We start from the raw sequence: 26,913 nt of genomic DNA on the forward strand, positions 1-26,913 counted from the left end.
AGGGTAACCTTCTGGCTCTTCCTATTGTGGGGCACAGATAAGGGCCTTTCTGATACTCTGTGAAGAACAAGAGCAGCCCTCTTAGGCTGTTGACATCCCCTTAGCTCCTGCCCATTGGCAATGCATTCCTGATGTTCTCTTTGTCTTGAGGCAGGAGTCATTTTGGGATGTTTCTGGCTCAGCTATCTTTCTGTGTAAGCTCTTGCCTCCCCTCCCACAAACCTGGATGTGTGTTCTCCAATTTCCCTAAAGGATTCTCTTGCTGACCCTTCATGTGGTTTGAAAAAAGAGGGGATAAATGTCATAGCACTCTAGTCACACAAATACCCCACATGTACTCTCTCTTCCTTACTGAATCTCTGTGTTTCTTTTATACTAGTTGGAATTTTGTGATGATAAGGGTTACTAGTAGACTGGTTACCTTTTAGCAAGCTCTTCAGAGATGTGTCTAGCACAACTCTGCAATGTGTAGGCGTTAATTACCCATGATCATAGGTAGGTTCCCAGAGATAAGAAAAAAATTTTCCATGCAAGTTACTGTTTCATTTGTACACAGCTCTTTGTTTTTACTGGCATATTTCCCCATATTATATTTATAAGGTAGCTGAGGACAAGATCTAATTGAATTTTCCTCAGTTTTAATACTTGCTCAGTGGATAAGTGGGTAAATAGATATCCAGTCCCTCTTAGTTACTAAGTAATGGGATTGAAGTCAGTGGGCTGATTCATTCATTCACAATTGAATACCTACTACTAAGTTTTATAGTAGGTTCTGGGAATATAGCAGACCAAAAGTCATTACCCATGACTTCAAGGCTTTATTTTAATAGAGGATATATATATATATATATATCAGGAATATACAGCTAATTTCAGATATTGATGCACGCTCTGAAATGAAAGTTCAGAGTTCTGTCAGATGAGGGTATAAATGACAACTTAATGTAGATTGGGGTGATAGGTATCCCAGAATATAGTTTGTTTGTTTATTTGTTTTTTTGAGGTGGGAGGGGGCAAAAGAGAGAATCTTAAGCATGGGCCTTTATCTCATGACCCTAAGATCATGATCTGAGCTGAAATCAAGGGTTGGATGCTTAACTGACTGAGCCATCCAGGTGCCCTAGAATGTGGTATTTAATATGAGACCTGGAAGATTTGTAAGAGTTCAGGTAGATCAGGAATTGAAGGGCATTCAAAGCAAAAAAAAAAAAAAAAATAGTATGTACAAAGACCCTACTGCAAGGAAAAACTGATGTTTTACAGGAAGCTTTGAATGAAGTAAAAGAAGGTCATGTAGCAGATTGTGAATTGGGGGGGAAGGGTGGGGTGAAGTGAGGTGAGGGGGTTTGACCATACAGGGAATAGCAGGCCATGAGAAAGGATTTGGATTTGATCTTAAGAGCAGTGGGAAGCTTTTGGAAGGTTATAAGCACAGGAGTGCTGTGCTACCATTGGCATGCCCAGGTGGTTCAGCTTCAAAAACTTTTTGGCATAAAGGACATAGATAATAAATACTGGAAAGGTCCCTTATTAACAGAGGTCAGTGTCTTAGTGTTAGTCTAAATGTCCTGCAAATCTTACTGCATTCAATAAATATGTTCTTTCACAAACATACCATGTTTCCTGATAATTTGAGACTGGATTTGATCGTATAGATGGAATTGTGTTCAAAGGACAGTCCATTACTTTGCAGAAACATTTTGGTTCAATCCTGCAGATTTTGGATGACCTAATGGTGAGAATTCTGTTTTTCAGTGAGAAACCATAGCAACATGCCACTTAGAAGGCACACTATATAATCTATCTGTTCTTCAGTTAGTATTTTGCAGTCCAGAAATAGTCATCATTGCCTAATGTGAGTATGCAAAAGGTCAGGCAAATATAAGCCCCAATGACAGTGCAGTTCTCCCTCTAACCGTGGGGTGGGGGTGGGGGTGGGGAATGTCACTTTCTCTTGGAGATGCATGATCAGGTATATTGGGGCTAGGAAGGAGGGAGGAATTGGGGCTAATAGCTCTGTGTTTCAGAATAAATTGTAAGCCAGTCCTCAATCTCTAAGTACTAAGAATGAGGCTATGATCCATAGAATTGCTCCTTTTCTAAAACCACATACTCAGTACCTCTTGGTACAATTCTTATTAAACTGCAAACTTCTGGTTCAGATATTTTTATGTCCCAGCACCTTTTGCGATTCCACATATGCTCCCTCTATTGTCTTACGTGCAAAATCATAATCAAAAAACAAATACACGGAGAATTGCTTGTCTTCGTTTAGGAATATATAGAGCCATGAATACCAGCTTGGTATCCACCAATGTAGAAAGGTTAAAAGGGCCTTTGCTTAAAAAAAACAGAAATGAAAAGATCTTTAGGGAAGCGGATTCAAGATAGTTGGTTACAATATAAGTTCAGGCAGTGTTTGGTAGGTAAAAGATGGTGAGATACAGAAAAAAAAAGAGAAGAGAGAAGGGAAAAGTATCTCCCAGAGTTCCACTCTATTGATAAGACTCATGGATGTGTTTTGTTTTGATGAGTAATCACATCTTCAGGTGCCATTTTGTTATCTTTTCCTCCTATCCAGAATATGTTTCCTTTTCGCTTTTTCACTGTGAAAAAGACACTCATTGTGTCTTGCATTGCCTTTTTGACTTTTCTTGCTTTGTGTTGGCAACTTGTTAAGTGGTTCCTCACACAGCTTACCTCTAAGGATTCCAGTGGGCTGTATCCTTTATCCATTACCTTGTTACTAATCCAAGCATTACAAAGCCTGGTTGCTAAGAATATTTACTTCCCACCCTTGTTGACTCACACCCTCAGTTTGTCAAGGGCTCACCAATAAGATTTTTAAAAGAGATTGTGCAATTACATGGTCATGGTACCATGGCAGAAACCTAGGGAACCAAGGTAATACCCCAATGTTAAAATGGGCCTTTGCTAGGTAGTTTGCACCTAAAGTATAGAGAGGGAGAAAGAGAAGTCAGAGTGCATGGTATCCAGAAGTATTTAGTTTACTTCATTTATTCATCTATTCATTCTTTCATTTATTCAACAACTACTCCTCAAGCACTGTGTACTAGATGTTGGGCTAGGTAATGGGGATATGACAGGGAACTGGATAGACAAAGTCCCTATTCCTGCTGCTTACCTTATGTTTAATGGAATCCTTCTATGATTTAGCTAACCTCAGCATCTGAGGAAATTTCCCACCATCCATTCTCAGAAATCAAGAAACAGGTTCTGTTTCTTCCCAGCATTAGTGCTCCTGCCTGATGCAGACAGCTGAGTAAATTTTTTTCCTACTTACTGCACCAAATCTGTCTTCATTTCAACATTAATGAGTTACTCATCCAGGATAACTATTTCTAGCAAGGAAATTACCTACAGCTGCCTGTTAACAGGGCTGGGGCAAGGAGACTACAAAAGAGAGATTTTATTTGAAATGAAATTGAACTAGTTTCTTAAACCATGCAAGGCTGTCTCTTCCAGCCATCTACCAGAAGGGGACAGTATAAGAACATGATTTGTTGATCCTTTACTGCACCAACTCCTTAAAGAATTTGTGTTTCAGAATGTTTTTATTAGGAATCACACCAAGTGTTTTGTGAAATTATTTTTACATTTATTTCCAGGGATGAGAAATTCCAGAGCATTAAAAAAACCCTCAAATATGTACAAGAGATTTTTAATGGATTTAGTTTAAACTTCAAGAGACCAAAGTAGAATTTTTCTAGCTGAAAGATGGGTAAGAGGCTGACCTGGAGGAAGACCAGGCCAATGAGTTTGAGTCCATAGTGGCCTTGTTCAGCTTCTAGTCTTGGTGGAGTGGTTATTGTAGGGTTGAAAACTTCTGTTTGTAGAATTTGGCTTTCTCATATCATATCAAGGTAGCAGTAATATAGCATATTTAAGAGCACCAACAACTAGTTATTTTGGAAGTAGAAATTATGAATCTGACAAGTGAAGTGGACAGAACAGTGGATTCTGAGTCATCCAATGGAAGATTAAGCAAATCCTTTTATGTCTCCAGACTTGAGTTATCTTCCCTGTTAAATGAGGGGCCTGGATAAAAATAATCTCTACAGCCTATTCTGTTTGAGTGTCTGTGATTCTCCAATTAAGCATGATTAGTCTACTACTATTATTACTGGTACAACTATTACTAGAAATGGCATTTGTTATATTATCAATATATACCAGGCATTGTGCTAAATGTTTTACATTTATTGTCTTCTCTAATCTTGCGGCAGTACAATGAAATAGATATTATCAACCATATTTTATAGGCAAGAAAACTGAGGATCAAAGAAATCAAAGGACTTGTCTAATGTCACAAAGCTAGCATGAAGACATCATCCAAACTCAAACTTTGTGACTCCTAACTCCCTACTCTTAACCCCTGCCACATTTTTTTTCTTCCAGAACCTGCTTCCTTACATTAGTCTTTAACCTTCATAGGTTTGGCAGCAGGCCACAGTGATTGCTCTCTCTTTGACCTCTGGCCTTTGCCTCTCTGCTCATTCAATTTTCCATGTCTCACAATGCCCTCTTCATCGCTATCCAAATATTACTTATCCTTCAAGTTCTAGTTTATGCCTGTTGTCTGGCATAACTACTATATTCCATACTAATCTGTTTTTCTCCTGGACTATTGTATTTATAATTCATTCTGTATAATTTAGACTCAACTTGATATTGTCTCTTATTTTGCTGTGTTTTAAATAAGTTAGTCTTGTCAACATTAACTATAGTGTAAGGCTCTTGTGGACAGAGAAGACATCTTAGTCTTTTTAATCTCTGCTATGAAGGGTATAGGGTTGCATAACCAGTTGGAGATCAATAATTTCTTCTTGTTTGCTAGAGGTAGGCCTCAGGCAAAAATGAACCCTTCTGATTCTAAAAATTATGGCAGTCTCTGAGAAAAACAATTTTCTAGTCTGACTTAAAAAAAAACAGAACAACCCCAGGAAATCCCAAATCTTCCTGACTAATATAGTCAATTATTTCACAAGTTTAATGATTGAAATTATTACTATCATTAATATCATATGAATAGTTAAAATTTATAGATTACTTACTAAATTCCATGTATTGAGCTTATGTTTTGCATGGATTATATTTTATACTTACAATAGCACTATGAAGAGGCTAAGTGTCCTTGCTGTACAGAGAATATAGCAGGTTTAGAGATGTGGAGTAATTAATATGAGGTCTCACAGAGCTGGCAAGTGGTGAAACTAGGGCTACACCTTATTTTTTTAAATTCCAGGTCCAGTTTTCCTGGATCTGGCCTAATTGTACCATGTTGTAAATTAGCCTTCCTACAAATGACAGTGCATGTCTGTTTTTCATCCATACATGCTCCACTCCATCTGGAAAGCTATCTAGGGTTCTGTAACTGTTCATATGATTATTCTTAAATTCTTATTTAAAATTTTGCTCCTCTTTCTAAGTGTCCAGTGGGAATTCCATTTTCCTTATTGTGGTAGGCTGAATTGGGATCTTTCAAAGATGTCTACATTCTCGTCCCTAGAGCACATGAAGATTAAAATGTTGCCAGGAAACTTTGGAGGTGTGATTGAGTTAAGGGTCTTGAGGTGGTAAGATTACCCTATATTACCCTGTGGACACTAAAGGTAATCACAATCATCCTTGGAAGAGGGCGGCAAGGTCAAAGGTGGAGAAAGGCTGTGTGATGATGGAGCAGGTACTGGAGTAATGCTGACAGGAGCCAAGAATGTTGCAGCCTCTAGAATCTGAAGAGGCTGAGAACACATTCTCCCCTGAAAACTCTAGGGAGGAACTAGCCTTTCCAACACCTTAATGTTCATCCCTCAAAACTCATTTTGACTTCTGATCTTCAAATTTTAAGAGATAAATTTGTGTTATTTTAGGCTATTCAATTCATAGTACTTTGTTATGGGAATAATAGGAGACTTTATACATTAATATAGAGTTCTGTAGATATGATCATTTCCAGAGGCTGAGAGACAAGATGGGTCTAATTGCTCATACTAAACCCTTACTCTCCTCTTTGAATTGGAAGAGATGAATCCGCATGAAAGTTATGCATAAATAAAGGCCAGCTCTAAATGCTGTCTAGAGACAGGGCAGTAATAATTCAGCAGTACAGATAAATGTGTAACCAAACCCATCTCTCCTCAACTTTTTCTTTATTCTAAAAGAGAAGGAAAGATTGAAGGAGCATGATTTTATAATGTACCATGGAATGTGATGGACTTACTCTTCTCTTTGGGTGGCTTATTTTGGGGCTGTGATTTTTTTCTTACTAGAATTCTTCCTGCTTGGATTTAAATGTCTGTTTTGAAGATACTATCACCACCACCACTAATTGCATTAACACAAGAAGATGCTGTCATTTGACATCCTTAAACTTCCTGCTTTTTATTTTGCTTATAAGCAGAATAATGTGAATGTTGCTGGCTCTGCTTTTGGGTACCAGTATTGTGATTTCTAGAAATTGCAATTATCTTTTAAAAGGGAGATCCTCTGATACCCATTTTTTTTCTCCTGGTGTTTCACTTGAGGATCTATGGTCTAGATTTTGAGAAAACACACCATTAACTCATCAGTTCTCCTGAGGCATTTCATTTGCTTTTAGTCACTTCTTGCTCCCTTCTTAGCAAGGTAGTCTTCTTTTTGTAATCTATTTCCTTTTGTTTTTTCTTTTCAATCATTCCTGCTTTCTTTCATAAGAAATGTCTATACCAGTTTTTGATAAATAACTTAATCCAGTTTTTCTCAGAATAATTGAAGGTTGAAGATCATCAACACTGTAAAGAAAATGATCATGTTCCCTAAAGTCCTCTGAAACGTGTCACAAAAAGTAAGAAGTGATAGATTTATATCCAGAAGAGAGTACTGAAACCTTTGTCGGTATGGGATGAGGAGTTTAATCAGTGGGTGAATAGAGTAGCCTTTGTATACATGGCAGTCGGACACAAGGCAGTTGCTAGAGCAACTAGCTGAGGAAGAAGAGGTGGGCAGATGGGACCTAGTATTTATAGAGTATGATGGCAGGTGGTGGGTCTTAGTCCTGTCTTGTGTTTAAAATGGTGGATATCAGTTTGAAAGGATAATACAGCAGAGAGATGATGCCTGTAGGGATATTTGATTTTTTTTTTTTTTTTTTTTTTGCCTTGCTATCCTTTGCAGCTAGTATAATGCTGGTCACATAGTAAAGTCAGAATGTTTCCTCAACAAATGAACAAAAAGGGGCACCTGGGTGGCTCAGTGGGTTAAATGTCTTCAGCTCAGGCCATGATCCCAGGGTCCTGGGATCAAGCCCTGCATTGAGCTCCCTGCTCAGTGGGGAGTCTGCTTCTCTCTCTCCACCTGCTGGGCTCTATCACTCTCTCTCTGTCAAATAAATAAATAAAATCTTAAAAATAAATGAACAAAAAGCCACATCTGGAGATGCAGAAGGGCAGCTGGCATCAGAGAGATTTGGTAGAAGGTAGAGAGAAGGAACACATCCATAGATAGCATTTCCCAGATACAGGACTTTCACTGCTAAAAGAAGATGGTCCTGGGCATGTCAAGATGAGTGATTACCCTAGCCCACATGGCTAAAAACTAAAGGTTGAATTCTGGGAGGACCAGTAAGAGTTGATGGCATTCTTTCTCAACTTCCTAGATGTCTTGTCTTACTCAGTCCAAGATATATGGACAGATATGGAACCCAATATACATGACTCAGATCACCTCTAGTTTATGGCTCCTTTAGGATGAAAGATGAGGCTTCTCTTAAATCTCACATGTTTTTTAAGAAAAATCAGTGACCAGGTATCATGACTGGAATGGCCATCGGAGATGTGTAATATGGCTTGATCTCAGCCCCACCAAGCAGTAGATATAATGTGGTTGTTAATAATTTGGTTTTTGGAGTCAGCAAAATCTAGGTTTCCACTCTTGACTTTATATAATGGCTTAGGTGAGTTACTTTATTTGTTTACTCCATTGTAGTGGTATGGATGTAATAGTCCCCTGCATCGCAAAGGACTGTTATAAAACATAAGTGATGTAAGTCTTTGAAGGATTTAGTACAGAACCAGCCTCATAGCAAAGACTAATTTATAATAGATAGGTATTATTTTGTCTTGGGTAGGTTTTCCATCTTCTGCTTATGTGAGTTTAATGATAATGCTTTGGTATTTTCTAAACATAACTTTGGGTTTACCTCTAGGACAGCCCAAAGCTACACCTGGTCCAGAAGACAAATGAATTTGATTAAGAAATAAGACAAGCTGATGCATGAAATATGAGAAAATTATTCATATTCAGAATGAAACACCCATTGCAGTCAGAGAGGGATGCACATTGTATGAATTATTAAAGACCAACTAAAATCTAGAATGTTTATGTAATTCTGAAATTTTACTGGAAGAGCTAACTATGACATATAAATCCATTACTTAAAATTAATTTGTCTAAAAGCCTTACTGATATACCAATATAGTTAGAAACCAAGCATTTTATATAAAGCTTTCTGAAAACTGGGAAAAATAATTCCATGCCTCAAAGAATTTTTGTAAACTTAGTGTAACTGTCTTTCCAGTTTATTGACATTAATTAATGTTAGCTTTGATGGGAATATAATTACTGTTATCTTTTAAAGTGAATATATTCATACCCAGGAAAGCAGATCAACAAGGTGTTTACAACCCAAAAGTCTACTTTAGTATTAATTGGAGGTCTGTTTGCTATATTTGCTCTCCTTTCTACTCCTAATTATATGCCACTTCGAACCTTAAAATAATGCTCTTGGTGAATTAACTTCCTAATTTATTTTTTTTGGAAGGGCGGATAAATTGGTATATTAAGTATTTATTATGTAGGTCAGCAATTTTGCATTCAGGTATGACTTTGCCCTCTAGTGAACATTTGGCAATATCTGGAGACATTTTTGGATGTTGGAGGAGAGGGAGGGCAATGCTACTGTCAGAAATAATGCTTAACAGGCTACAATGCACAGGACAGCCCTCACTCTTCGCTTTTCCCATCATATCAAAGAATTACTATGATCACAAAAATAGTTGAAGATTTTTCTCTTTTTACCATTGAGGAACTAGAGAAAATATTTACAAGTATTTTCTGTTTTGCACAATCCTAAAATTTGTAAATTCATTTGTGAACAGGATTTTTATGACCACATTATGGAATCTAGGCCTAGTACTGGGGTTTTTGGCTGATGTGTTATGAAGAATGAACTAGTTATGATCACACAGTTAAGTCTTATGGATAAGTCAGACAATGACAAATAAGTAAATAAGGAAATGCATAGCAAAATTTAAGATAAATGTCACGAGGAAAGACAACAGAGAGACATGAAGGGAGGTTAACAGGGAGATTCTTCTTAAAGGTGATGCTTCAGGAAGCCTCTCTGAAGAGATGATAGTCAAGCGGAGGGTTGAAATGGTGGCAGTTGTTTAAAGGTGAGAAGAAGGATGCTCCAGGGGCTAGTGTGTTTACAGGTTCTGATGTGGGAAAGAACTTGGTGTGTTAGAGGAATTGAAGAAAGCTAGTGTGATTATAGTGTTGTCAGTGAGAAGGAGAAAAGGATGGAATGAGGTTAGAAAGAATAAAGAGGCAGCCACCAGAGCATGTAGGTTCTTGGGGACACATTAAAGAGGTTAGATGATTTTGCAAATGGAAGGGAAAACCATAAAAATATTTCAGCAAGGGGCTTAAATGCTCTTATTTATGGTTTTAAAAGGATCATGCTGATGGTTGTAGGGAGAATGGATTGGCTTGAGGCAAGAATGAAAGTATGAGATCGGTTACAGTGGCACAGGCAGGAGACCATCATGACCTGGACTTGGTGATGGCCATGGAGCTGTAGAAAAGCTGGTGGAACCAAGACACAGGTTAGATATAGGATAGAACTTGATGATGAGTGGATAAATGTGAAGTGTGAAGAAAAGAGGAGAATCAAGAATGATTCTTAGATTTCTGGTTTGGAAAACTGGTAGTTGTAGGATGGTGCCATTTAGTTAGATGTCAATGACTAGAGGGACAGAAAGTCTATAGGGACCAAAAATCAAGAGTTCTGTTTTGGATATATTCATTTTGAGGTGCTTGTGAAACTTCTAATTGGAGATTCCAAGCAAGTGATCATAAAATACCTCTCAGGAGCTCAGAAGAGTAGCCAAGTGAGAGATATATTCTGGGGGTCCCTTGCAAAGAGAAGTTAATTAAGGCCACATGAATAGATATAATCATGCAGTAAGGCATATAGAGAAAAAGAACAGTAGTAGGGGCCTAGAAATGAATACAGAGGCCCTTAAATATTTAGAAATGCAAAACATTATGTGTTCACACTTGTTAAAATCCTATTATACCCCGTCCTACCCAGCCTAAGAACCTTCAGTCGTGGGTTCTTTTACTGAGTTAACTAGTCGAATTCTAGTATTAGCCTTCAAACTGTAGCCTCCTCTAATTGCTGGTGCAAGAAATCTTAGGCCACAAGGAAAAAAAAAATTCTACCTTCTTTTGTAGCTGGCAGAAAAGCAGGTTCTGCTTTGCATCATAAAATTGTCTTTGCAGTGAATATTTTTAACAATGGCATCTATAAGGCACTGGGACATCATATATTGACAGATTCTGTGAAGATAACCTTTAACCTCTAAAATGTCTGTATATCTCATTGTTTTTTAAAAAATAATGCATTGCCCTGGAAATAATATTTAAATTGATATCTTTGTTTTTCAACAAGTGTAAATACTTCTGAATTTTCTCTATGAAGGTAGAGGGGAGTGTGTTCTTCCTCTACATGTATGAGGTAATAATAACAACAAAAATGAACCCTATATCTCTGCTAATTTCTTACTTAACTAAAACCTTTGAGAAATTTAGAAAACATTTAAATTAACAGACAGAATGAGGGGCACCTGGGTGTCTCAATGGCTGAGCAAATGCCTGTGGCTCAGGTCGTGATCCTGGGGTCCTGGGATTGAGTCTCTGCCTATGTCTCTGCCTCTTTCTCTGTGTCTCTCATGAATAAATAAATAAATAAAATCTTAAAATCTTAAAGAAAAAAGAATGAGCTAACGAAGAAGGCTGAGGAATTACAAAGAAGGCTGAGGAGTTACCAGAAAGTTGTAACATACTAAGAGAGTGGAAGAGCAAAGCCTATGTTTAGGAAAGAGTGTTTCAAGAAAGCAATCAATTATTGCTTCAATTTCCAGGTATCTAAAGAGAAGAGGACTGAAAATGTCCAATAGATCTTTGTAGCAGGAAGGTCATTAGCGATCTTGGCCTGACTCGTTTCAGAAGAATGGTGGAGCTGGAAACCAGTCTGGGCTGGGCTGTTTGGGAGGTGGGAAAGGCAAAGACAGCCTCTCGTCTAAGCAGCATGAAACCAGCTTGTATCAGCATGTAACATGATAATTGCATAAGATTTTTCAATTTCATTTTCAAGACTTACATTAAGTCAGTGAGGTAGGTCTTTTATCCACATTTTTATTGATGAAGTGATTGATATTCAGTTACTCAAAGTTTCAAAGTAATTAAGTATGTAGTAACAGAAGCCCTTTCTTGAAACACATATAAAAGGGGAGGCAATTTCAGGGAAAGAAGGAAGCATCCTGGGAACAAAGCATCTCAAACACATTTTAACAAACTTCTTCATTCTACTTGGACCTGTGCCCAATTCTGACTTTTTTAAGTGAATGGAATGGTGTAGCACACCTAGTTTTTCCCTGAGGAAAACAGTCCTTAGGTTCTTTCTCAAAAATGGTGCTTTTCTAAAGGAAAATTCAAAGAACCACCATTTAGATAGCAATAAACGGAGGAGAATTTTAAAAGCTTAACAGCAGCCTCTGAGACACTCACCTTTGCTGCTTCAAATTTGCTGGCAAGGGGTGCTGGCTCCTGGAAATATCTAGTGGCGCATAAACCCTCTAGGGGCTCACGTGGTACATCTTGGTCTCTCAGGAATTCCTTAGCAACATAATGAGAAATTGAGGGAGGTTGATGTGAGAAATGCATCTGTGGAAGTCTTGAGCAACTGGAGTTTAAAAGAGGAAGAGCAGTTTTATGTCATAGTCCTTGAATTGTCAAATTCCTTTAAAATTAGAATATTTGAATTTATTTGAAGTATAAAAATATTGAGATAAATAGAAAGTCATTCTACTGTTTTGAATTTTTTTAAAAAAATTTTCTTGGGATGCCCGAGTAGCTCAGCAGTTGAGTGTCTGCCTTTGGCTCAAGGCATGATCCCAGATTCCCCAGATCGAGTCCCACGTCGGGCTCCCCACAGGAAGCCTGCTTCTTCCTCTGTGTGCGTCTCTGCCTCTCTGTGTGTCTGTCATGAATGGATAAATAAAAATCTTTAAAAAATTAATTTTTTTATTTTTTTTAGGGAGGTGGGGAAGAGGGAAAAGGAGAGAGAGAGAATCTTAAGCAGGCTTCACACCCAGCCTGGAGCCTGATGAGGGGCTTCATCTTACAACCCTGAGATCATGACTTGAGCCAAAATTAGAAGTTGAATGCTTCATTGACTGAGCTATACAGGTGCCTCAAAATCATTCTACTATTTTAGCTTATTCTTGAATGCAGGCAGACTACAGATATAAACATGGATACTCTGAGAAGTAACCTATTAAAAGGAAGGATTATTTGATATTTTTGACCTGAAAACCTTACCGGAATGGTGATCCTGGTTTAGAAAGATCGAAAAGAAGTCACTTATGCCACACTTAAAATGATGTCAGTTACATACCATATAGTTCCAACTGTATGACATTCTGGAAAAGGCAAAGTTACGGAGACAGCAAAGAGATCAGTGGTTCCTAGGGGTTGGAGGGGAGATGAAGAAGCAGAGCACAGAGGATTTTTAGGGCAGTGAAATTACTCTATGTGATACTGCAATGATGGATATATGTCATTATGCATTTGTCCAAACCCATAGAATATGTGATACCAGGAATGAACCTTACTAATGTGAACTATGGACTGAAGGAGATTATGACGTGTGAATGTAGATTCATTGATTATAATGCATGTACCACTCTGGTTGGGGGATGTTGATAATGAAGGAGGCTGTGCATCTATAGGGGCAGGGGGCATGTGGGAAAAGTCTGTACCTTCCTCTCAATTTTGCTGTTATTCTAGAGCTGCTCTAAAAAATAAGGTCTTAATAAAATAAATGTCAATGTACACATTATTTCTGGGGTAACACATGCCTTCAGCTTCTGCCTCAGCAAGGCCTTTCCTCTCAGCCTGATTTGAGCCTCATGCTGCCCCCCAAGCCAGTGTTCCTTGCACTAAATACTGACGAAATGCTTTCTTCCCCCTTTACGAGGTCTGTGCTTACAGACTTCACATCCTGAAATCAATTTGGTCTACCTGAGGGTCCTATAAAAAGCCTGCCTACTTATTTATAGAGTCTTAATGAAGTAATTTAAAAATGCTTTTTATTATGGAAAATTTCAGTCACTTAAGGGAGGAGACAGAAGCCCTGAGTACTCTGTGAAAGTATAAGGGACCTTGTGTACCTGCCGTCAGCTTCAACAATTGCTCATTCATTTATTTCCCCTCCACCTGTATCATTTTGAAGAATTTCCCAGGTATTATAGTAATGGAGCTTTTTTGCTTTAATTTAAATCAGCGGAATAGCATTTGCTTATTCTATATAAGTTAAATGCATATACTATATAATATGCTTTGTGTTCTCAAATATTATAATTTTCCATTGTCTCCACTGTGGGAATTATGATACATTCAAATTTTTCTTTCATATTTATTTACTTAATTTTTTTATTGAGGAAAAATTGATGTACAGTATTGGGTTGGCTTATTTACTTTAACAGATAGTAACATGGTTCAAAATGCAAAATACTTGGAAGGATATCATAAAAAGTAAGTCTTCTTTTCTTTCTGTCTTATTTTCTCTTAGGAGGCAGCCACTGTAGCTGGTTCTCATGTATTTGTTCATAAATATTTTATGCATGTATGAGTATGTGTGTATGTGTGTGTATAAGACAGAGAGAATCATATTTGTGGTCTGATCTTGCTTTTTTCACATAACAATATGCCTTGGACATCTTTCCTTAAGAAGACTTATTAAGCATAGAGCTTACCTAATTATTTTTAAAGACTACATAGCATTTCATTTTGCAATACTACTATAATTTGTTTAACCTACTTTGGTGGATGCACATGTAAGTTGTTTTCAATCTTTTGCTGTAATAGGATCTATTTTGTAAATGCCAAATCTCCACATTTAAAAATTTTTATTTATTTTATTTGTTTACTTTAAAAATTTATTTATTTGAGAGAGTGCATGGTGGGAAGGGGCACAGGTAGACAGAAACTCAAGCAGACTCAGTACTGAGTACAGACCCCAACGTGGGGCTCAATCTCACAACCCTGAGATCACGACCTGAGCCAAAACCGAGTCAGTCGCTTAACCAACTGTGCCACCCAGAGGTCCCTCTAGCACATATTTTAAATTGAGTGTCTTGGAATCAATGTTTTAGGTACATTTTGATTTTCTCTCTCTACCTATTTTTTTTCTACCTATTTTTCATTTCAGTCTCTATGTCCTAACTTCCTGTCTTTTCCCACCCACAGCCTCCTCAACATGTTCTCGGTGCAATTAAAAATTAAGGGCCACACCTTGCTCTTAGGGCAGTGAGAACAGTGAAGATTAGACAGCTTAACTTTCTGTGGCTCAGCTGAAGTTAGCTGAAGTCAGGGAGTCCAGCCCATTATAGGACAGTAGAGCTGAGTAATTTAAACTCAACTCTCTCATTTCATGGTAAACTGATGACTTGGAAAATTAATAGCCTAGTTCCCTAGGACCCTGAATATTTTTTTCTTACTCCGAGGGGAGAGTCACAAAAAGACTGAAAAAAAAATCTAAACAAGTGGCCTTAGTATTTAAGGAGTTGAAGAGGAGAATGAATGTACTGCTGACATCACAGGGAGAAAGGGAGGCTCTTATGTCCTTATATACATAGCACACCCAGCAAAATAGGAGAGCTAGAACTCCTTTTAACTGAGTTGCCCCTAGTGTTCATATTCATGACACCTTTTTCTGACCCAGAGGCTCTTCTTAGATGCTCTTGATACCTTATTTCACCTGAACAATAGCAATAGCAGCAATAACTCACACTTCAGAACAACCTAATGTTGGTCAGGCACTGTTCCAGTGCTTTACACATATTTGTTTAATCCTTACAACCATGCTAGAACTACTACTATTATGAAAGGAGAAACTCAGGACAGAGAAGAAAAATTACTTGCCCAAGGTCACAGCAAGTGGCTAAGCTGAGATGTGGATTTGGTCTGGCTCCAGAATCTGATTTCTTAAGCCTAATGCTATACTTTCTCTGAATAGCAATGTTGGGGAGAAGAGGAAGGCAGGTGATGTGGACCAGTTTACAGATGTCCATATTCTTGCCCTCATAAGGGGGGGCCAGGAGTTGGATGGGTCTGGAGTTCTAGCAGCTTGAGCTGAGTCTGGATGGGACAGTACTGCTCAAGGACTGACTCAGACAAACCAAGAAAGATAATAAAGGAAGTGTCCAGGCAGGAAGGCAAGTCAGGCACACAGTTCAGCCAGAGGATTTACCTAGGGGAGCTGGACAGAAAACAAGTGGAAGGCAGCAGGGTGGAAACTGGAGACTTTGGGTAAGAGCAAATAAACTTGGCATGGCAGCAAAGAGCCTATTCTAAGAGATGGATTTTCTGAAATGCTGAAGCCCAACATCAGGGCTTTGGACCTCATGTTGAGAGACTGTGGGTAAGTGTGGAGAGGAAAATTGTTTCCTTTCTGTTGCCTTCACATCCCACGTAGTTAAATGTTGGAAAAGAACGGTGTTAGGGTTTTGCACATTAAAGGCTAATCAGGATTACAGAAAAAGAAGAAGAAAATATTCACAAAGATGGGGAGAAGGGGAGGGATTGCCATCCTAGCTGTCCATTAGCTGGCTCCACATCAGAGAAATACCTTGGTGATATCTTTCATGCACCTGGCAATGTCCTGTTTTCTGTCACCAATAAATTTGAAGACCAAAGGAAGAAGCTAGATTGGGAATTTCATTTATTTATGTTTTCATCATTTAATTATATAATTGAATAATTAAACATTCATTAGGTATGTACTATGTGCCAGACACTGTTCTAGGATTTTGGATGTACGCAAACAAACAAGATGGACCAAGTCCTTGACTTTATGGGATTCACAATCTAGAAAGTAATTGAAAGAGATGATCTTTCATAGTGGCTAAACATTGCAGTCTCTGGGATCAGACTGCCTGGAACCATGGCTCCACTACTTACTTATTGTGTGATCACTCTATGCCTCCGTCTCCTCATTCATGAAAAGTACATGATAAGGATTAAATGAAAGCATGCAGAATATCTACGCTTGTGCTAATACACAGTATTATTTATCTCAAGACTAAAGGCTTAGTCATCTCTTAGAGTCTGTGGCATAGGACTCTTGGCAGTTGACCTCTTGAATCATCTTTGTTTGCTTATTACCTGAGTGGAGCTGCAGGTCAGGAGAGCTTCCTTCTTCCCGAGTATCTTCATTCAAGAAAGATTTCCTGTAAGCTTTAAATTCGGCCAGTCATTGCAATCAAAATTTACAAATTATGTAATCTGGTTGGTGCCCAGCCCAAAGTTTTGGATTATTCTAGTCAGAGTGGGAAAATGTTGAGGAAAGTAAAAAGAAGTGATATTCACTCCGTATGATTTTTACAAAGTATTCTGCATGAATATTCAAGACCCTCGCCAGTACCAGTCACAGCAGAGAGGCTGGCCTAACATTTGCTCTATATAGTTTTTTTTTTCCTCCAGATGATTTTATGTAAAACATCTACTTTATAAAAAAGGAAATTAAAGTTGATTTGAGATGCTAGGAAGGGATATACTAAGCCACTGTGTGCTTTGATAATTCTGCGTCTGAGTGATTATGAATACCTCAGTGCTTCCAGATTCTGAAGAATTCTTTGTCAGGAAATTGCAGAATCATTCATTTCTTATATACACCATTTTAAGAACAAACCTGTCATGGACAAGCTTTTGCAAAGAAGAACTACTTAATGACTAGACTAATTAAGAATGTTTACATATCAAATGTAAAGCTTGAGAAGGATCCTGGAAATAAAAAAAAAATCCTCTTAGTGGGGATCAAGGCTAGAATCAAGTTGGCTTTCAGATTGGCACATGCTGGCTTTTAGATTGGAACCATGTTTCTTTGTCTGATCAGAGCATAGTCCAGGCCCCAAGGATTGCTCAAAAACTTTTCTTTCAAAACTCTTCCCAGATTTCGTTTATCTCAGAAAAGAAGAAACAGGCTGATCTGCATTCTGCAACTGACTGCTCCAGAGCCTCTGCAGTGTGAAGATTTGAAATTGACTTTCTCCCTTGAGGATGTTTCTTGGATGCAGGAGGGGAAAAAAAGTCAGCTAAGCCAAGGCATCTTTAAAGATCTTCTCTCGGAAACAAGATACAAACTGTGCTCTTTAGACAATACATTTCCAATGTTCTAGCCATGACCTTCCCTACTTCAAGTGAATACCAATGAAAATCAATTCCTCTCTCAGTTAGAAACAGAATTTATTGGGCTTAGGAGGTAGGTGAAAAGGGAATATGAAGTGTTTTCAGGGGTTTTTGGATCTGCTGAGCAAATTTTGCCCATGGGGAAAAGAACCAGTTTCCTACATTTTAAAGAGAGTATCTAATGGGACATTTACCTCAATCTTGGAATTCAAGAAAATTTAGGATATTGTTACAAAATGGACATCCAGAGGCCTCTGAACATGGAAGGACATTTTCTTCAACAGGAACTGCACACTCCAGTCTGATCAGGTTTATCATTCTTTTGACAGTCATTATGTTGGGAAAAGCCTAAGTATTGGATTGGACAGAACTGAGTTTATATTCTGACTCTGCTAGTGATAGCTCTGTGACTCTTATCTCTGTGAACCTCTGTGAACCTCAATTTCCTTATCTGTAAAATGGAGATATCTTTCAGACTTTATCTGATGATTATATGTGTTTACTATGTGAGGCAATTAATGCAATAATGACACTCATTTGGGTATTCATTATATGGTGTGCGCTCTCTCTTTCACACCCACCCACACCCACCCCTAATTTCCTTTCCTATCCTCCCTTGCTTTCTCTGTCTCTCATTTGCTCATTCTTTTTTTTTAATATTTTTATTTTGTTTTATTTATTTGAGAGAGAGATAAAGAGAGAGAGAGTGAGAGAATGAGTGGGGGGGGGAGCAACAGAGGGAGAGGGAGAAGCAGACTCCCTGCTGAGCAGTGAGTCGGACAGGGGCTCAATCCCAGAACCCTGTGATCATGAGCTGAGGCAAAGGCAGACGCTTAACCAACTGAGCCACCCAGACACCCTCATTTGCTCATTCATTAGGGCTCAGCTCCCATCTCCTTATTCTGGCCGCTCTTTTTACAAAGATTTCTGCTTTTTTTTAGTACTCATAGTTTAGTCCACAACCCTTAGGAGCTTATTATTTGATTTATATGGTAAAACATTAATTTTAATATTCCATAGCACCCAAAACTTTGAAGGACACATAGTAAGTTTATAATAAATTTTTACCCATTGATCTTATTATTTATTTCAGATAGTAATCCTTTGAATTTCTTTTCTTCAAGTTGATCTGGGGGCATCATTAATAATATTCATAGGGTAACTATATGGTTTACATATATTGGGTCAGAACTTCAGAAGCACTCCATGAGGCAGGTATTATTATCCTCATTTTGCTAATGAACATACAGAATTATATCCGAATTATGTGCTGGGATGGATAAGATTTAAATTAGGATTTAAATTCAGGTCATTCTGATTCTAGAATTTAAACTCTTTTTGCTGTGTTATGTGATATTTCCATTAAGTTTCTTTCTTTCTTTCTTTCTTTCTTTCTTTCTTTCTTTCTTTCTTTCTTTCTTTCTTTCTTTCTTCTTTCTCTTTTTTCTTTCTTTCTTCTTTCTTTCTTTTTTTTTTAATAGAGCATGCACACATGTGAGCAGGATAAGGGAGAGGCAGAAGAACAGGGAGAGGGAGAGAATCCCAAGCAGATTGAGTGCTAAGCACAGAGCCCAATGTGGTGCTCAGTCTCATGACCCTGAGATCATGACTTGAGTCAATAAAGAATTGGGCACTCAACCGACTAAATACCCCTGGCGCCCCTCCGTTAAGTTTCTAATGAGAATTTGTTTAGGGTTTTCAGTCATGTGAACTGAACACATTTTCTTTGTGAGGCACTGTTCATTTACTAAAAAAGGGCATTCCTAGGAACAGTTCTAGGTCTCCTTGGTAGCCTTTCTGATGTAATTCTGGGTCCCTATGAGCAGTGGAAGAAGGTTCTTATATTCTTCTATTCAAAGGTTTCAAGTGACGTTCCATCTCCTGTCCATACCTTGCCCTTCTTGTCATGAGCACCACTGGACATTCAGCACCTTTCTTAGTTCAAGGGAACACTATGGGTAGTCATATATGTGCCTGTGGCATCTGCAGAAAGAACCAAACCAAACATCCATATACATATAGTTTGCTTTTTAAATACCCCTTTTTCCCCCTGCTATGAAACTTTGATAAATCGCTTGGGAAATGATATGAACACATCTGTCTAGAGAATCCAAGTGGCACTTTTTTATTTCTTAAATTCATGAAAGGAATAATGCTACTGCAAGTAAATTCACTTCCCCTCTCCCCCACAATGAGAAGTATTTCATATACTACAGTGCTTTTCCCAATTATGTTGAGTAGCTTCATGTTCAATAACAACAGAGGCTCCCAAATTGAGTGTTGGGGCCAGAAGCTGAAGTTCAATAATTTTGGTAATAAATCTTTTCCCTGCTTAAATGGGTATGTAAACATCATATTAGAGGTTTTGGAGGATAGAAATTACACATTTTCTCCTAGACCCTATAATTTCTGCTTTGGACAATGATCAGTGATTTTCTATTATATTTCTAACTTTCCTATTATTTATATTAAAAGAAGCCTTGGTACTAGAATTGTGGTTTCTGTTTCCCTTTGGAGAATAACAAGTTCAATAGGTTGGGCAAAATTATTTAAGTGCTTAATGTTCTCTTTGCTGTGGATTGCCATTAACTGCTATAAAATTTGGGGAAAGATGATTCATAATCTTTAGCCTTTTTTGGTGTACTTCTCAGAGGGCTAAAGAAATATATTTTCTAGAATGAAAAAAGGGAGATATACAGAAGAGAAACATATGAGCAAGGCACTATAGAGTCAAGTTTCGTCTTTCAGTGATCAACCAGATTCCCAATGTTTGGTGCAAATTATGTAGTGGGACTATTTATTTAATATATTTCTCAATTTAGTTCCTAATTTTGATTTATCTTTTAGTTGGTTTAATTGTATCCTCAAGGAGGACTTTTTGTTTTTGGAGATTTTGTACACCTGACCACATCTTTATACATTTAAGACAAGTGATCTGAGGGGCACTGGCTCAATCAGTAGGGCATACAACTCTTGGGGTTGTGAGACCCCCATGTTGGATGGAGAGATTACTTAAAAAATAAAATCTTAAAATAAAAATAAGACCAGTGATCTGGATACCAAAATAACTGAGTAACTTTTTCCTTCAAAATACGATTTAGTGTTAAATCTTAAGGCATCCTAGTTTTTGCTCATTGTAGGTAATGTTTTTTTCCTCTTGCCTGAAAGCTTTTTGGATGTTTTCTTTATCACTGTAAACCAAAATATTTGTCCTGGTGTGCTTGGATCTGCGTCTGTCACTATTCATTCCTCCTGGAACATGGTGGATATGTTCATACTGCATTCTCAGGCCTAAGTTTTCTTTTCAACAAAGGAAAATTTTCTTTGATTCTGTCTTTAACTATCAGTGTTTTAACATCAGAAATCTTTCCCTGTGGTCTTTTACAGTTACTGAGTTTATCTAAAAAATATTGTAAACTTGTTCTCAGCGACCCAAAGAAATTTTATTATCCATCTCATGAGACAATGAGATGCTTAAAAAGAGTACTTTTAAAATGTATATGGATTACAGAAACAACTTTCTCAAATAGAGAGGAGGAGGCTGTATTTTTTGGTCCATACTTTTCAGTTATTTTTTTTGACATACATGGCAAATAATACCTAAGTGTGTTTTAATCTTAATTTTGGAATCTATGGTAGATCATTTGTTTCAGAACACCCAAATGGTGTAACTTTAATGCTAGAAGGAAATCTAGGTCTTTAGGGGCAAGAAGACTATGTGTGGGTGAATAGTGGAGATGTTGTAAAAAGGGTAAAAGAAATTCAGGATTAAGCTACTCTGCATAGCTTATAAGTGTAAAACTGAGAAGAACAGAAAAGGAGGGGTGAAAGTAAACTCAAAACATTAGGTTAGAAAGGATAACATGATCTAGCCCTTTAAGAACATGTAGGATTGAGCAGACTTGAAGAGGCTCAGAGTGATATTTAGGCAAATATCTGACAGAGAAAAGGCTAAGAAGTGGTATCTGGCTAAGAAGTGGTATCACCCGTTTGGATAATTTTTAGGTAGATATTTTGTGCATGGCACTGTTTTGTAGGCTGAGTCTAAGTGGGTTTTATTTTTGACTGCTAAGGAGACTTCAAGGATTTTTTGATTAGGGATGATGGTGTTACAGAAATGGCTGGCAACAGGTTAACACTTCTTAACTGTGAATCTGAAAAAGGAGAGAGGGAATAAGACCAGTACCATAGACCTAATGGTATTGGTAGTAGCAGCAGCATGAGCCCTCAGATTTACTGGTGTTCAGAGGCAGCCTGAGGGCTGTGAATCAGGAAATTGAGAGAGAAATGGGGAACCCTGGAATATTAGTGATCATGATTAAGTCCCAGAAATCCAAATGCTAGACTAAGTTGAAAGAAAGGACGCAAACTGGATGGTCTGTGTTATCAATAGTACACCTCATCAGTAGTATACAATATTAATGGGCTGACTCGAAGGCATCTGGTAGGATCAAGATCAATGTACCAGAACTAATCTTTAAGAACACTTTCTGATCTGTCCCTTAGTTTGGGCCAAGGCTGCGGCCTCATGGAGGAAGTCTTACTTGGATGACTTTTGATCCCAAGTGAAATACAAATGATAGGACATGAAGAGACAGAGACCTGTCAGGGGGTTTTGTTTTCCATTTACTTCCTGTCTGAACATGGGATTCTTCAACTTTCTGAAAAGTCTTTGCCCCGAAGTGACACAATTTGAAGAGAATAGACATGGACAAGTACATGGAAATGCATTTCTAGCAATGCTACCAATGTTCTGCAATCTTGGCAAAGGCACCATCTCAGAGAGAGGGAGGGAGGGAAGGAAAGAGAGAGAGAGAGAGAGAGAGAAGTGGGAGAATTCTTTTATTATTTCCCTTATGGTTATGGACTTTTGGTGATAACCACTTAAAATATTCTTTTCCTTATTTGATCACTGTTGTTTCACAAAATCCTGAAAATCAAAGATATATGATTTCTAAAGAAAGATTTTTTTAATAGATCGAAGGACATTATAAGTTCTCTTTTTTCAATGCAGATATACCTTTTAGAAGGTACAGAGGCATTGGCTTAAGGACATTGAATAAGGACCTCCAGTTAAGCATGAAGGATCAAACATTTGCATTTATTTTTGCACTCTCCTAAACCCCCAAAATGAATTAAAAAATATATGTATATACTTATTTAAAAAATGAAACAGGGGCACCTGGGTGGCTTAGTGGTTGAGCATCTGCCTTTGGCTCAGGTCGTGATCCTGGGGTCCTGGGATTGAGTCCTGCATCAGGCTCCCCGCAGGGAGTCTGCTTCTCCCTCTGCCTATGTCTCTGCCTTTTTCTCTGTGTCTCTCCTGAATAAATACATAAAAAATCTTAAAAAAATAAGAATAAAAAAAATGAAACAGAAGAGAAGGTGGCAACACAGGAAAGAAGTCAACAACATTTTGGAAATTGAATGAGAATGGAATAGTAGAAACTGAACTAGCTAACCTGCAGTATGAAAGCCTGAAGTGATGAAGCCAGTGAGAGAAAGGGAAAATTATGTCTTAAAATCTAGAAAGGGGGGGATCCTTGGGTGGCTCAGCGGTTTGGTGCCTGCCTTTGGCCTAGGGCGTGATCCTGGAGTCTCGGGATCGAGTCCCGCGTCGGGCTCCCGGCATGGAGCCTGCTTCTCCCTCCTCCTGTGTGTGTCTCTGCCTTTTTCTCTCTTTCTCTCTCTCTCTCTCTCTCTTTCTCTATCATAAATAAGTAAATAAATCTTTAAAAAAAATCTAGAAAGGCTGAAGAATTGGAGATACCAGGCAGCTTTGAAAGGGAGAATGGGGGCACCTGGGTGGCTCAGCGGTTTAGCGCCTGCCTTCGGCCCAGGGTGTGATTCTGGGGTTCGGGGATCGAGTCCTGTATTAGGCTCCTTGCATGGAGTCTTCTTCTCGCTCTGCCTGTGTCTGTGCCTCTCTCTCTCTCTGTGTCTCATGAGTAGATAAATAAAATCTTAAAAAAAAATCTTAAAAAAAAAGGGAGAATGGCAAAGACTTACAAATGGAGATTTGTTAAACTTTTGGGCACTGAACGCTTAAGACCTCGAAATCACCTCTCTTACCCTTGCTAGCCCTTGTCCAGTCTTGTAGAAAATAGATTCACAATGGAGAGGTTTGCACAGCTGGGGATCACAGTGAGATGTTGTTGACTGTGCAGCTTGAATGGTGAGATGCCCTGTCATTAGTCTCCTTAGTCTCCTTAGCATTTCATGCTTTCAGAATACTGAGAGCCAGGCATATACCCTCAGACAGAAGGGGCACACAAATGTTGAAAGTTGGGTGCTCCCCAACCAAATGGCTCAGTCCTTACCCCACCATCTGATTATGACTATGAAGCCAACTGTATTACTTTGCTAAAATTAAGAAAACATTAAGTAGAAAAGAATAACTCACAGCCTGTTAAACCATCTGCCTCTCACAAGAAGAAAAAAGTATTGCTTGTCATGAGACAGGGTTAAGGGCTCAAGACCCATATAGGGAATTCCCCTAAGAGTATTCCATAACAGATGGTAATCCTTGGGTCACAAATACGCATGTAAGGAAAGCCATTACAGAGATTGACTGTGGTGCCTCTGGGTGTGGTCTGATGCAAGTTAGACGGAGGGAAATGGAGTTAACCGCAGAGATATCTTAACTTGAGATTTTTTCCAAACAAGTGTTGTAAGAGATAAAATCTGGGCTTGTTAAAATCTTTCTCATTGGTTCTTTGTTACTTTGTTCATTATTTCCCCAAGGTGCAATGGCACTTCTAAAAGCCATATATGCCTGGCATGCATTTATTTGTTCATTCATTCATTCATTCACTCATTTATTGATTCAAGAAGCATTTTCTGTGCTCTTATATTGCATTGGGTACTATTCTAAATAGAACATAAAGCAAAGTCCCTCATCACATGTAGCTTATATTATATTCAGTAGGGAGAGATTGATATAAACAAGAAAATGCTAGACTCTTTCTTCCTTTTCTTCTGTTAAAAGTTGACATTCCCCACCACCCCCTTCTTCCAGGGCCCAAAGCATAGAAGTGAGAGATTTACATTTTAACATTTTTTAGATTGAGAAATTGCACTGAAAACCAAATTGGGAAATAGGAACTGGAACTTTTCTACAGAAGAATTAGTGATAGTGGTAAGTTAAGTATCACAGGAAACTGGGAAACTAGAAGATCAAGGTAAGCAAACGGGCCAATGTGGAATACTGTGCTAAGCCATGAATGAACCATTCTGGAAAAAAGCACATAACTATAATAAATAGGGGCACAACTCATCTCCAAAGTCTTTTTGTTCAGTTTCTGGAAGATTTCCTTATCTTCATTCTTTATCTATTTCATTGAGTTACACACACACACACGCACACACATATACACATCCCCTATACACACATATATATCTATACACATCTGAATGTCTGTTTATGTATTTATTTTCCCAAAGGCCTTTTTCCCCCAATTCTTTCTTTTATTTCTCCCTCTCTCTTTTCCCTTCTTTTCTTCTTCTTTCTTTTAATAATACCCTGTTCTTATTTCACATATATTATAGCTTGTTTATGCTTTTGAGCAAAGCAGGATGGCTTATTTGAGATTTTTTTAAAAAGATTTATTTATTTGAGAGAGAGAGAGAGTGAACAGAGGGAGGGGCAGAGGGAGAGGCAGACAAGCAGATTCCCCACTGAGCGGGGAGCTCTAGGTGATGCTGGATCCTAGGACCCTGAGATCATGGCATGAGTCAAATCAAGAATTGGATGCTTAACTGACTGAGCCACCCAGGTGCCCCAGTTTATTTGAAGTTTTATTCTCCTTGAAAATACTTTTTTCCTCAAGTTGCTTTTATTTCTTTCAAACCCCACCTTTCATCCATCTATCTATCTTTCTTTCTTTCAACTTTTTCCTTATGTTGCTGATCCTTTAAGAGTGGAGCAATAAACAGCTGACAGGAAGCTTCTGGGAGCATAGTTGGGGCTTCTAGACTATGAGCTCCATATTATAGCTCAATCTTAGTGGGCCCCTGCATCTAAGGAATTCCTGATAGAGAATTCTTTTCTTTCCATATATTATCTCCACTCTTAGCCATAACTTTTGCTCTGCTATCTAGACAGTAAAGCTCTCTTACTTTCTCTAGAGAATAAGGGGAAATTTCCCCTTTATACTGTTGGGGCAGAGATGATGTACAGATTGTCTGTATGGAATAGGGAAGGGATAAGGATGTAATTCTCAAAACTCTCTACTTTTTGAATAGTCTTTCATTTAATCCTCTTGTTTTAAATTTCACTTCTATATCCATTCCCAGAGGACCCAGTGTTGCCAATTAGAAGATTCTGCAAAACATACTGGGTTTCTTCTTTGCTTCTTCCACTACTGGTTTAGGACTGAGCTTTCCTTAGAGATTCTTTTTCTTTAGACTCTGTACCACTCACCTAGCTTTCAAAATTGTGTTGCAGTTGTCTCTTCTTTTTGTCCTTGTGGTTTTGTTCCCTTTGAAAATTATTTTCTGATGTCTTAATATAGTTTTGGGAGGGAGTAAAAAAGATGGAAATTTACCTGAAGTTCTCTTTTATTCTCTTAAGTATTTAAGAGAATTATGACAACAATTAAAAAACACATGAATTTAAGATTTAAACAATCCATCACTATATCAAAGAAAATGTGACTCTCTCCTCTACTCCCTTGGATTCCATATTCACATCTTCCAAGATGAATCATATTAACTATGATGATGATTTTTCCAATCTTTCTGTGCAATTTATATACACTTACTTATACATGTATACAGTTGAGAAAAGAATTTGGATCATATCAAATATATAGTTTTATAGTTGTTTTGTTTGTTTTTTTTTTTCACTTGTGATCTTTCCATATAAATATATGCACTTCTTTCCCATTCTTTGAGCAGCTGCATAGTATTCCAGAATGGTATGCCATAGTTTATTTAACTTCTTCTCTATTTAGGAACATTTAATTTTTGTCAGTTTTTCTGTATTATAATAATGCTGTGTGAACATGTTTGATCAAACTTTTTTTGCACATGTACATGTATTTCTTTAAAAGAACATTTAGTGGCTCCTAGAGCCTAGGTCTCTGTTTTCCAAACTTAACTGCATTCCATTTCTTAAATTTTGCCGTATATGCATATAACACATGTACCATTATATACTTATATTTCCCCTTTAAATCATTTTTATTTTTATTTTAAATAGAAGCTTTTTATTATTTAATTCTACTTATTACATAAATAGGAAATGAATGTCACTTGCCATAAATAAATGGTAACAGAAAAATAAATGCAAATTTACCAAAAATAGTTTTATTGGATTTAAGTGAATATGATTGCTTTTGTTAAAAGGGAATTAACAAAGTGTTAGTGAGTATTAAGTCA

At 37.8% G+C, this 26,913-nt stretch overlaps 1 long non-coding RNA gene across 1 annotated transcript in view; it reads left to right on the forward strand.

Annotated features, from left to right (window-relative positions):
* LOC118354517 (uncharacterized) overlaps positions 1-26,913 on the forward strand; it is a 46,823-nt gene that overhangs the window by 8,174 nt on the left and 11,736 nt on the right. The window lies entirely within an intron of this gene.

The sequence above is a fragment of the Canis lupus genome, chromosome 4 (assembly GCF_003254725.2).
Source record: "Canis lupus dingo isolate Sandy chromosome 4, ASM325472v2, whole genome shotgun sequence".
Lineage (NCBI taxonomy): Eukaryota > Metazoa > Chordata > Mammalia > Carnivora > Canidae > Canis > Canis lupus.